Source organism: Schistocerca serialis, chromosome 9 (assembly GCF_023864345.2).
Source record: "Schistocerca serialis cubense isolate TAMUIC-IGC-003099 chromosome 9, iqSchSeri2.2, whole genome shotgun sequence".
NCBI classification, from domain to species: domain Eukaryota; kingdom Metazoa; phylum Arthropoda; class Insecta; order Orthoptera; family Acrididae; genus Schistocerca; species Schistocerca serialis.
In genome coordinates this window covers 286,107,858-286,121,963 of record NC_064646.1, presented here as the reverse complement: position 1 = coordinate 286,121,963, position 14,106 = coordinate 286,107,858, and the positions used below count along the sequence as shown (strand labels likewise).

The 14,106-nt window shown below is 41.0% G+C and overlaps 1 protein-coding gene and 1 long non-coding RNA gene across 2 annotated transcripts in view; one reads left to right on the top strand and one right to left on the bottom strand.

Moving 5' to 3' along the window:
• Positions 1 to 7,359, bottom strand: part of LOC126419238 (scavenger receptor class B member 1) — a 417,921-nt gene extending 410,562 nt beyond the window's left edge. Inside the window, exon 1 of the mRNA XM_050086384.1 lies at positions 7,141 to 7,359. The gene's annotated coding sequence lies outside the window, so the exon portion shown is untranslated. The remainder of the gene's footprint in view (positions 1 to 7,140) is intronic.
• Positions 1 to 14,106, top strand: part of LOC126419239 (uncharacterized) — a 549,653-nt gene that overhangs the window by 166,306 nt on the left and 369,241 nt on the right. The gene's annotated exons all lie outside the window — the stretch shown is intronic.

Sequence of the window (14,106 nt, the reverse complement as noted above, 5' to 3'; positions counted from 1 at the left end):
GACTTGAATGAAGTATCTAGAAATAAAGTGAAGCTCCTTACTTATGGCTCACGTATGGGCTGTGAAGAGAAAATTATGTACGATAGTTTGGGGGGCGACTGGCTAGACCTGCGGTAATGGATATTTTAAATATTTTGGAAGATAAATGGCGACTTGTAAGTAGTCATAAAAATGTTCCAGATCCAACCCAGTTAAAAACCTACCTAATAGCGACTTTTGAATAATTTTCTTGAAATAAAAACACCTGATTACACCGTATTCTTTCCTTTCCTGCCCTCTTCCCTCCCCCCGCCCTTGTCCATGGTTCTGGGCGAGCTTGTCGTGACACAACGACCAAGTAGTTCCTAGTTGCACGCTAGGCGGCTTTGTGAATTGGACTGGACTGTTGAGCAGGCTGTCTTTCCACTGGGCAATACTTTGTGGTGTACAGATTCGTTTTGATCAGTTTTCTAATGACGTCTTTGATGTTTAGACCAGGATCTCGGGAAAGCACTTTCAGGGGGGCAGTTTCATTTTGACCGTCCAGCAGAACAGGGGATGGACGAGAATACAGAAAAACTGCAGGAAATGCGTGAACATAAGTGCAGATGGTAGTTATACCTGCAGGCTGCGCTGTTGTATTTGACCACGAACGGCACCTGTACAATGTACGACGTTGCGAGAGTCAGTCGTGGTCAGAACAGCTTTTTGTGTAGCTGTGAGCGCATTATGTGCGTGCTAAGTGAATTAGAGCGTGGGCGAATTGTTGGCGTTCGTATGGTGGGTGCTTCCGGAAATAAGGAAGCAGAACATTTTGCTGTTTCTAGAGCCACCGTATCGGATATGGCGAAAGCAAAAACCATCACCATCATCCGATGTCACCACGCGGACGCAAGTGCGTTGAATGATCGTGACAGGCGGTCTCTGAAGAGTTTTGTGACGAAGAGGTTTGTGACGACAGCTGCAGATCCCACTGCAGAGCTGTATGTCGCATTCGCGAGCCCTGTCAGCACCGTAACAACACGAAGGATTCTTCAGAAGGGAACTGCACTGCGAGCTGGAATTCCAAAATCACACATCAGTGATGCAACTGCCCGGAACAGAAAAACTCGAAGACGAATTTATGAAACCTGGACTCTGGAGCAATGTAATTGCAAGTATTTAAGGAATGGTTAAGAAACACTCATAAAATGACTATTTATGATAATCGGTTCAATAAAAGTGTTATACTGCTTACAGGAAACAATTCAGTATTAATGAATACAACAGAAGACGTTATTAGAAAACGTATAATCTTCGGGACAGCCTTGAAAAGAAAACTGAACGGAAGAAATATTACTGCAAATTTAGAAGCCGATGTAGTAGTATAATGCGGCAAAAACAGCCAGGCTGAGAAATTTAAACGCGCTTCTTTAAAAGCCGCAAAATATTTCTTGGAATAGTCCTTTTGGAGATGGCCTTTGACTTTCTGAAAACTGTATTTATTGTGGGGTACAGATTTACTCGGAATCCGTACAAAATTTGCTCTTGCTTATTTTACTTACGCAAAGAGTTACCACAGATGAAGATAACCTTACCTGGCAAATACAAATCGTTGGATAAACTTAGGGACGAAACGTAGACTCCAAATCACGTTTTATGATGAAACCTTTGTCGATTTTATTTAACTCATTCCATTTATTTTAATTAGAAATCTCAATTTTAGCAGATGTGTGGAAACTGAGTCTCGTGAAGTGTCTTGTTTCGTGTATTACTTTGCAATATAATTAATATTCACAAGGCCATTAAAAGTATTTCGATGTATTACAGCTACATAAAATATGTAAAAGAGACTTTGTCTATATACTGCTACGGGGCCCATCTTACTGTTACATGTATTAGGTACTCATATTGGTCTGCTCCTGAGTGTCTGAGCTATCGAAATTGTGCAGCGATGTGAAACAAAACATCTTGTTTTAAATAAATGGAGTGTCCCACATGTGAAAAGTGTTATGTTGATCGATTTATGGTGCCTGTGTACCCTGAGGACGAAGCAAACAAACACACATCTGCGCGCGCGCGCGCACACACACACACACACACACACACACACACACACACACACACACACATTACGGCTATCGGTACCGTGTGGCACGTAAACTACTCAACCGCAAAAGACCCTCAGTATTGGATGTGCATATACAGCAAGCACGTCTTCGTTAAAATCTCTGCCATCTTTTCAATATCCTCTTCACACTTTTGTTTGCTTATGATAACAGATTATCTTATGTGTAACTTGTTTTTTATATCTCGCACGAAGTCCATGTCGAGAATGAAAAGTAGACATGAACATTAAGTACTAATCTTTTTTCTTCTCCCTTTCTAATTTACACATAGGACACATGAAATATCGATGTACGTAAGACCAACTCAAGTATGCAAACCTGGGCTCGAAACTTCGATAGCCGCTTGGCCAGCGAAGCAATCTGTAGATCAGAGAGAGGCGCGAGCTATTCACCTGACCACCACACCGTGGAGGTCACGTGAGTAATAATTTTGTGACTTAATCTTTCGGCTGAAATGACTGGTTCCTTCAGAATAAGAACATTCCCACATTCCTACATAGATAAACTGTCAGCAGAAATGTGAACAAGCTTCGCTGACGATTAGAGGAGCGATTTCGTGACTGAACATTGCTGCAACTGCGAATACCTCACGTAAACGCTACAAGGAAATTCCTAGTTGCCCATGACACAAGACCGGACTCGGCTATCCAACCTGCGTTTCGTAACATATTTTTGTTCAAGTCTAACACGCTAACTTTTACGGTTCCGATGGAGTAAAAAGCAGGAGATGAGATGTTTAGAAAATCACTGATCCAATCGCAATGAAGGTTGTTGTCTGTAGACTTACCTTGTGCGTTCGATAGCAGGAAAGCAAGAATCCCTGTGCTCCCTCTATACCACTGATTCTGAACTAAATGAAGCACTAGGACTTACTTTTCTGAGGAATTCGATTAAAACTCAGGCCGACAGTCCGTAATTAGATTTTCCTAAGTCGCTTGCGACGAATACCAGCATGGTTCCTCCGATAACGGCAAGGTCGATTTCCTTCCCTCTGTCCTGTTCGAGCCTTAGCTCCGTCTCTAACGACCTCAGCTGCTACGGCACAATAAACTAATTTTCCTTCATTTCTCTTCATCAGCAATTAGGAGACAGGTCATTACCTACTTTAAGGTTATGTGTGGTAATTATAATAGAGCTTATTAATAAAAACGCTACCATATTGTTAACTGATTCTTGAAGAAAACAGTTTTATCGAGGATAACTAATTGTATGAGAAATTGTTCTTTATTTTATTCTTTTATCGCGCTCAACTAGTAAAATAATAAACTCATGTTTTAATTGCACCTTAAAATCTATCAACTTCGACATTTTGCAATTAACCATGTTGGAAGCAGTCGTAATGGAGATCACCTGCTGCGTGCATTTGACTTAGGCTGACGTGTACTGAAAAAGGGCAACTAATTTTGCATGTAAATAAAAAAAATAAAGGTGCGTGTCAACACGAATCCGGTAACGCTTTGCTTTTATTTTATGGAACTATATGTCATTTTAAATATATTGTCAATATCTTTGTAATTTGTTGCTTTTTACGAATGGTTCGCAAAAGAATTCAAAATATCTCCACTCCGCCGGAATACATTCTGTTCGGACAACGTCCCAACACGCGTGGTATGACGGGTATTGCCTAATTAACTCGCGCGAGAACTGCCACCTCTTTGTAGATGGTGCGTAAATATCAGACGTGTCATAGGCCACGAGGAGAAAGATAATTGAGATTAACTCAAGTGAGTAGTGGGTCAACGAACTGGTCCACATGTAAGTATCTACCAATGAGTGTAAGGTGTATCAATGTGCGCTAGACCGAGGAGGGTGAAATGTGCAGGACCGCAGTCAAGGTTCACATGCAGCTAAACTGCTACTTCTACATCTGAATGCAGGGTGTATAGAAAGCAGTGATGAATAGTTGGGGGTCAGATTCTTCGAATTAACTCAGGAAGTAACATTTATTTCGACAGATTTACGTATTTGTTTCGTGTGGGACTCGATTTGAGCCAGTTGCTAAATCGACCCGATTTGAACAACCTGATCCACAACTATTCGTCACTGCTTCCTGTACACTGTGCATGCAGACATATAAGTGGCAGATTGATTGCTTTTTAGATTTTCAGATTACTCTATACCTCAGGGGAAGAAATATGATACAAAATCTGGAGGAATCCAATAGCGAATGGGGTTCCAATGGATTTCTATTTAGTATCAATGTGTAAAACAGATACAAGCAAATAAGGGAGTCTTTACACGAACACTGTGCGAATATCGCGAAACAGTATAGACACAAAGCTTCACAATCTATGAATCTAAGAAAGCTGTGGTCATGTTTAGATTTTCGTGGTAGCTGATTATGGAAACTAATCTACTGGAAATAAAATCATGATATTTTATAAATCGTACTGAAGATATAATCAGAGCAAATTTCAAAATAAGAAAAAGATGATAATGCAGTAAATAAAACTTGAGAAATGTAACGTGAACGACTGGACAGAAGAGACCATGAAGATGAGATCTACTAATCTGCTATACTTAGTCATATTGTGAAGGTAGAGTACGAGATAATGAAAAAATACCAAGAATTTACAGGAAGAACTTCATTAAAATTTTTTGGATGGATGTATTCCAAACTTGTCAGAAGACGTTCATCGTTATTAAAGAAGTGGAACACATACCTTGGCATTTATAAAAGTTAAATAAAATAGGTATCTGCAATAATAAAACTTAACAAGTCCGCTACTATCCAGTACACAACTAGAAGGAGTAAAAGAAATAAATATTTCTCGTGTTTAGTGAGGTTTTTCCTTATTAATGACTTGTCAGAATGCCACTATACCCACCCTGCCTACACTATGAAATATGTGCCTCTTGTCTAACTTGTATTCCCAAATTTAAGACGACAGTGCTGGAGAAATTTAGACAGGAAAGAAGTAGAAGTGAAACTAATCAGAACTGTGAAATCAATTGGCTCTCGACATACGAGGGCTTTCCTCAGCTTTAGTAATCACGACAAATATTTGAAAGGAAACGAACACTTCTCTTTCATTTGGACAATATGTTACCTTATTCGAATCCTTACGTTCATTTTAGAGTACAGGGAGTGTTATAGAAGAAAAAGCGTACACATTAAGAGAGGCCATTTGGGAAATTCTGGAGGCAAAACATCATATAAATGTACATTCATTCTGAATGATTTCCGAGATACAGTTCCATGAAACACATAGCGTTTACCATTTTGGTAATTTGATGTTCCTCGATAGATTATTTATTCTGCGTTTCATTATAGTTTCATGTTCAAATTGAAACCGATCTCTAATGACATCGTTGTCGACGGCACGTTAAACACCAACTGTCCTTCCTTTTATAATCGATATATCAAGGCAAAAACGTGGAACCAAAGGAGTACATTCTTTCATAAACTTTAACTACTTGTTCGGACTTCAAAGACGTATGTTGGTACCAATAACGAGTAGCGACAGAGCATCACCAGACCGCTATATGCATTGAAACTGGTGTTCAAAGTTTGGCAAATTCTGGAGGCAAAACATCATATAAATGTACATTCATTCTGAATGATTTCCGAGATACAGTTCCATGAAACGCATAGCGTTTACCATTTTGGTAATTTGATGTTCCTCGATAGATTATTTATTCTGCGTTTCATTATAGTTTCATGTTCAAATTGAAACCGATCTCTAATGACCTCGTTGTCGACGGCACGTTAAACACCAACTGTCCTTCCTTTTATAATCGATATATCAAGGCAAAAACGTGGAACCAAAGGAGTACATTCTTTCATAAACTTTAACTACTTGTTCGGACTTCAAAGACGTATGTTGGTACCAATAACGAGTAGCGATAGAGCATCACCAGACCGCTATATGCATTGAAACTGGTGTTCAAAGTTACGTGCACAGCTTAGGAACGGAACTGGCAACAAACTTTATTTGCCAAGTATCTTCATTTACGATTTGGAGTTTGGCTACGCTGTCCTAGAAGAAGTCATTGAATTTTAATGTCTCAGGTGTCATCAATATCACTACGAAATCAAACTGTGTGTGGATACATGGCTGATCACACAGTTACGACCCATTTAAAACGCATTCCCAGTGATCCTGCGACCACGGTGGTAAACAGGTTTTAAAAATGGTTCAAATGGCTCTGAGCTTTATGGGACTTAACAGCTGTGGTCATCAGTCCCCTAGAACTTAGAACTACTTAAACCTAACTAACCTAAGGACATCACACAACACCCAGCCATCACGAGGCAGAGAAAATCCCTGACCCCGCCGGGAATCGAACCCGGGAACCCGGGCGTGGGAAGCGAGAACGCTACCGCACGACCACGAGATGCGGGCGATAAACAGGTTTAGCACGACCTTCATCGTCGCTGTTTATGACATTTTCAAATAGCTTGAAAGTCACTGAGCATAACTAAAACGGACATTTAATATTTTCTCTTCAGAATGGCCTGTTTTCTGAGTGGTCTCAAGATGTTTCCGCACCGTCATGTATACAACAGATCCGAAATTATTGTTTGGTCCATAGTGTTTCCTATGTTTGCACTATCACTTTGCATATGTTTGCACTATCACTTTGTATTGAGATGTGAGATTCTTCAGTGGACACGATGTTTAAGTGCATTACACATCACTGTCAGAATACTGGCACTGTTTCAGTAGACAACAATGTGTTTCACCCAAGAATACTACAAAAGGTTAATCTGTCGGCGTCATGGCAGTCGCTGTTACATACGTCTTGTGTAAGATCGTCCAGTCCACTAAAGAGCAGTTAGTGGCATTATACTATTTCACACACATCATTTACACATCTAATAATCTTGTCTTCACTTAACGTTACAGCGGCGATCAAGCTGTTTCGTAAAGTTTTCACGTTTTCCCTCGCTTTGTCACAATTTATGGCTTACGATGAACACACTTTGTAGAATTGTGAGGCGAAGTAGCGCACCCTTTGCAACATCTGCCGGCAACAACTTCCGCGTTGACGCGCGCTCGCTGTCCACGGCAAGGAAGTCGTAGCACACGAATATGCCAGCAGTACTCACCTGCTACGCTGACACGAGCTTCTGCGAGAAGATGCGTCGAGTCGCTCGCGCTGGGAAAAACTGGCGGAGCGTGAGCACCTGTTACGTCACCACACCCACTCTTCTCGACGACGAGAGGAGGAATGAACAGAAACACACTCGCACGACCGAATACGTTGCTCTCCGCGACAATGCCAGCCTCGGCGATGCGAGGTTTTGCATAAATGAAGACTAGACCTAGCCGCGCCAACTGTTTTAACCTAGCGCGGGTTTTTCCCCTCCAGTGCAGGCCGCGGCGGCTCGACGGCCTCCTATTGGTCGACTTGCGACCTGCGTCATCGGCCGTGAAAACGCTAATACGACAAACGAAACAGTCGTGCGGCAACAAAAAAAGGACGGGACGCGCACACCTCCGAGGATTCGTCCCTATGCGTTGTCGCCGTGGTCCTCGCGTCAACGTGGCCTGCCTGCTCCCAGGCGTCCGTTCTGCGCCAGTAAGGCCTTCCGTGGCTCTTGGCCGGTGCGAGACTGACCTACATCTCCGCGTCCTCGCTAGCGCGGGTCGCAAGGGTGGCTGTGCCAGACAGCAGGAATGTTTTGGTGTGTTTGTGCATGCGCGCGCGCGCGCGTGTGTGTGTGTGTTGCGTCCGGAAACCACTAAAGTACAAGGCAGACGGTACTCAGCGTGATACTACATAGACGGTACGCAGCACGGCACCACACTTTAGGTGTTCTTCCCATTCCAAATCGCTTATGGACCGCGGGAAAAATGACTGTTTAAATGGCTCCATGCATGCAGTAGCTAGCCTAATATTGTCTTCGTTATTTCTACGGGAGCGATACCTAGTGTTATGTCCCCTCTCCCCTTTTGTTGTCGCTGTAGATTTTGGGCCGCTACTGCTACAGCTCGGTCGGTGAAATGGAGACGCGACGCGCAGTGATGGTTGTCCCCGTCGGATAACGTGGAACAGCACCTGAAAATCTCTAAAGAAAATTGTTCCTCGCGTAATGTATGAAAGTCTGTTTGCGAGTCCGCACAGTTTTCTCAGCGATGCGAACTGCTGATTTTAGTTGTCTGTTATGGCTTTATGATGATTTGCTATGCCCGGTTAGTCAGTTATTGCAGCATTGAGTGAATCATTCATCACCGGCGTCGTTTCACACCACTGAAGCGAGGAAAAGTTCATTTGCGGTTCAGTATCAGTGATTGTTGCGTTGGTAGGCAGAATTGTTCACTACGACACGATGCAAATCGAAAGATAATCTATAATGCTACCTTGCTTTCGTGCGTCGTGATATTATTTCGGCAAAACACTCCTTTCAATGCTCAATGTTCATCAAGTCACACTTTCAAGTAAAATGTTCACAGTAAATTAACTATGATCATCAACTACCACACAGTTCAATTAATGATGGAGCCAACACGTGAGATTTCCATTACTGACGAACAATTTTATTGTTCCTTCTTAGTAGTTGGTTTATAATCATCACATCACACGCACACCGATGGATCAGATCAATTACGATTCTTTTCAGTCCGGTGCTCGTGACAATTACAACTTTTACAATCGGAGTATCTGTATTATTTTCGCGTGGTCGAATTAATGTTTCCTACTCCAGGCTAATCAGGTATTGCAGTCTTCGGTACTATGTCCATTCTTCGTTGTAACTGTTCACTTTGATGAAGGTTGAGTCCAACAATAATATCTCCAATAATTAAAGTTCATTAACTCGTCGTACACTATCAGAATATCACTTTAGTTCAAGTTCTCGAGTCAGAATAACTGAGAACAAAGGCCGCACATCTCTATCACACAATTTTACTTTTTTTGAATAGAAACAATCTCGTAGCGTTCCGTTTGTAGTACGATAACAAACGGTGCTCTCTCTCGTCTTGATAGCAAGCAAGCTAGCAAGCGACTAACTTTTCCATGATCGAGATTTGTAGACGCATTGAATTTCATTTCGCCGCATTTACGACTCTCTTTCACACTAAATGTTATCTCTGGCCGACATATTACTTTGGACTTAACTTTCGTCGTACTGATTTGCAGTTATTACTAAGATGTTTGATAGGTAATTAAAAATAACCTTTCTTTCTTTCTTTCTTTCTAGCTTTACATCATGATATACTCAGTAATTGTTGAAATTCGTGTTCATCAAAACTTTAAGGTGTTATATTATTGTCAAAGATGTCGTACCTGTCAGGATAACACTGTTCCCTACTTTAAATTATCATGACATTCTTATTTGGGTTTTCGGATTTCTTGGGGAGTTGCACTAGCCGACTGGAGAATATCTGTACCGGGATCGGTGGCGACGTACGAAACTATACGTACAATGTGCTGCCTGTGTGGGGTCCTAGTTTCGGTTTGTCTCAACACCACTCGGTTCTTCTCGTATTTGCTGGTCCTTCTCTGTACAGCGTGACATTTCATTTAGCAGCGCGATACGACACGTTCTTCCAGCATTTCGTGCGGTTGATTAGCTCGAGTTTCCTCAGTTCGGTGGAATCGTGCTGTAAGTACCTTTGTCGTTCGCTCTTTGTTCGTAGTTTAAAGAAAGCGCAGTATACAAGTCCAGTGACTGTTTCCGCAAAAGAAGGCAGTCAAACGATCTACTGTCGGAATCCTTTAGCCGTCGGGTGCATAAGGGACTTGACTCGCAAAAATGTATGAGCAGGGTCCGTAAGACATCTACCGCAGTACAAATACTAAAGGCTAACTATTAAAACAATGTTATCAAATGGGCTTGGGGGTACGGAAAGCATAAGGAGTATTTATTATGACCTATCCTTCATTTTCGTATGTGAAATACAATATCCTAAATTAAGTCATAACTTTTCTGAGATTAAACGATAAACTTTCAATTTTAGTGGACTTACATCAGAAGTTCTGCTCTTGGAAAATACTCCCTTTTACAAAAAAATTAAGTCATGTTTTTGCAAATATCTTTCTGCATTTGCTGCATGTTGAACATTGTTTCGTTGGAATCTACGTCAGCACACGAAACGTCGTCGTTTTGCTGATCTTGCAGTTGGCGCCATCTTTCCTGTTGGCCCGTAACTCCACAACGAGCTATGGCTAGTAGAACATTATTTTGGAGTCGTGACTTGTTGAATATTTTCTCCAGCTCAAGATGTATCATTTTTTGTCCTTATTCTTTGAAGAAAATTTCCTTCTTTATCAGATCTGGTTTATTAGACATTGGGATGTCGCTTTTGAAAACAAAAACACAGCATTTACAGGCGCTGCATCCGTTACATGTGTCCTTAAATCAAAAAACTATGTTCTCGATTCTCTCTTGCGTATGTATGTACGTCCGTTCTGCTAAAGAGAATCAATTCCTGATTTAGCTTTATTACTGAATAAAACATTTCTGTCTTATTTTCTCGTCTTTCGTCTATAGTAGCACTGTGGTGCAGTATGACACTTCCGTATTTTTTTTAACACGTAACCATGTAGTAAAAATAAAACTTTTCTGATCTTGGAAGCTTTCATTTCTGGTGGAATTTCCTTGCTGTTTTGTTTCAAAGTTCGAAATGCCGTAATCTTTTCCTCTAGCCGTTCTTCAAATAATGGAGCCCTTGTGAAAGAAAAAATGGATTGTAATATTTGTTGAGGTACCTCCCAAAGTCTGTGTTAGTATATTTACCGTAGTAGAAGCAACAATGATTTGTTTTGTCTGATCAGGGTTCAAAAATGCATTCCTCATATTCTGCTACATTTTTCCTAGATAATAACAATGCGATACCTTCTAAATCAATAAAATGAATCTCTTCTTACGTTTTTTGCTCAATAAAATAGTCCCATGCATGATTAGAACGACAGTTACACTACCTGTGGCTGATTCAGGTAGAATTTTCATGATATTCTGTAATCGAATTTTGCTACACGATGGCGATGTTTCACTCCACTGAGTCCTATCACGTCCAATGAAGGCGTCAACAGTTCTGTAGTCTGTCTTCACTTGGAATACTAAAAGACGTAGTTTCATTGTCCTGTGGACCATCAGTATTCTTTTGCTTCTAATAATATGGAACCCATGCTGCAAGTAAAGAATAAAAGTGCATTGTATAATTTTTCTGTTCATGACAATTTTGGCGTAAAGAAATACACTTATATTCGAAAAGAATAATCAGTTGTAGCTTTTGCAGTACTTCTGACTTTTCAACAATTATTGTACTTGTGCCGTATTGTTAATTGTTATCAGATATCTTAGCCATACAATGTGCCAATCGGACCGAAGATAATGAAACCATTTGGAAGCTGGCTTTTTCGGTAAGGCGTCTAAAGGACGTCTGTCATGCATTAAACATGTAGGATTTCAAAATTAGAAAAGAAAATTATTAATTTCACTTGCACCAAAAGACTTCTTCCCAAACAAAGTCAGTTGTATATCCAAGGATTACAAATAACATATTGTAAACTAATATAAACCATTTTTAAGATAGATTTTTGATAACAATGGAAGCCAACCGGGTCCAAAGGACCCCTGTTATGCATCCAAGGATTGAAAATTAATGGATTCACAAAGGAAGATGATGAGAACTCTCAATATTTATTATACAGTCGCACAATCGACGGGTACCTCAGATCTGCTACGAAACGGCATTACAACACCATGCAGAAATAATTGAGAGCTAAGAGCCATAATAATCGATAGGTGATTTGTACGGGATTCACCTTTTTGTACACATTGTTTTGAATGTGCAGGCATGAAACACGTGAAGGAACTGCTATCGCGGATAGTAAATTTTCTGAATTTGTACGCATTATTAAATCGTCAGTTGCCTCAGTTTTTTATGGGATTGGACGAAGAGTACGGAGATGTTATATTCCTGCAAAGTACGTTGGTTAATTCAAAACACATGCCTGGAAAAGGGAAAACTGAAAGATCCGAAATGGACTGCAGACCTTGTAGTTTAAATAGAGCCAACTGCTGACGCCCCTCAGCAAGAGATGACACCGAGCGAAGTGGTGCAGTGGCTAGCACACTGAACTTGCATTCAGAAGGACGGGGGTTCAAACTCGCGTCCGGCCATTGTGATTTGGGTTTTCCGTGATTTCCCTAAATCGCTTCAGACAAATGCCTGTATGGTTCCTTTGAAAGGGCACGGCCGACTTCCGTCCCCATGGTTCCGGTATTCGGGATGGGACCGATGACCTCGCTGTTGGCCCCCTCCCCGGAATCAATCAACGAATCAACCAAACTAAAAGATTGCAAGGTGAAATAAAACTTAAAAAGGAAATCACATTGTGGGAGGAACATCTTCTGACAAAAAAAATGTCCATTTCTTTCAGCTCCCTGGTGTCTAAGAAAATGCGAATTTTGAACAATCCTTTGTTGCGTTGAACTAATTTCAGGAATAGCTTTTTAAACGACTGATGACACTGCCAGTCTTAGGTCTGTTATCAACACCGTTTGCCATTCCATTTCAGTTGAAAGCGCTCCTGTGCATGTGCAGATGGAACGGTCGATCTGTAATGTATTTCTCGTTTAAAAGACAAATTATGTTACGTTAAAGTGTCCGGGAGTTCTACGTCGTTTTCTTCGGGAAGAGTTTCCTGTCTCCATAATGAGGTTAACAACATGATATCAATGTTTAGATCAACATATATGCATGAAAGGCTTTTTCGATAATGAAACTGAATAAGTCACTGTTACGTGGCAGAGCGAATGACGAAAATATGCATTTGTGCATATGGCAACAGTTTGTGCCAGATATAAATTTTATGATGTATTCAGGACGCTAAAAATAATTAAATATCGGTAAAAATTTGTTTTATTTGAGATCTATATTGCTGGGAAATATGAAATATGACAGAAAACAGCATGCTGTGTTATCGCAGATTTTCATTCTTCCCTCTCACCACTTTCCCTCTTCCAGCTCAGACGTTGTGGCGTGGTCGAGGGGGAAGCGTAACCTCGGGCGAGAGACAATGTCATGTGTGCACGAGCACAGCACACGAACGGAGTTCTTGGCTGTTCCGTTGTATATGGGTCACTTAATGTTGGTTCTTGAAACTTTGCAAGAAAGCTTTCGCAGGATAAATGGCGTCCTTCAGCAAACGTTCAATATCCTCTGTTACTCGCATCGGGTAATGCCTGCCACGCACTTCGGCAGTATTCTCGAAGGGATGCACAAGTCATATTCAAGCTATCTCTTTTGGTGACTGACTGCATTTTCTAAGTGTTCTGCCAGTGTGTCAGTGTTCACACATACCGTTAATCATTCCACGTTGAATAATAACACCAGTGCAGTCTTTGTATCACTTTGGAGTGCACATTACAAAGGGAACGTGGAAAGTTGGTCTGTCAGTGACAAACAGTCAGGTTTTTTGTTGCGAAATGATTCCTTTTCGAAAGGTCAGCATAGCTGCAACTCTTTATTAGGTTCTATAAGATTTCTCAGTCGTAAATTTGAGATGTCAGTATACGTGGAAATCAGAGGTCCCCTAAACTGGTGGCGCACACAGTAAACGAAAGTACCAAGGGAACAGTCGAGCTTAACATATCGATCCGACTGACGTACCCTGATTTGTTTTGTTTTCCTGTCTCTTCTAGCAGTTCTCAATACGAATTACCCACATGAGACACTGCGGGGAGGTTTGGAATTTAAACGAGGATATTAGCGCAAACTGTGGCGCTTAAGAATTTTATACTGTCATCTCTACTCTTCTTGCACGCCAAATACTATTATAGGAATTTTTTTCCACGGCAAGGTTTAACCGGCTATCTTCGAAGCTAGCGCCACCGAAAGGCGGACCTTACTGCCAGTAGCTGCGGAGGTGGGTGAGTAAAAAGTCTGTAAAAAGGATTCTGTAAGAAATTTTTTCTTTGCCGCAAAACGTATATCATAATCATCGTTATCATCATCAACAACAACAACCATTGATCATCTAACTTCCACATTTACACGTATCCATTCGTTATAATCCTATAGTATCACAGCTGAGTCACTTGGGTAGATTTTCGAAAGTCATC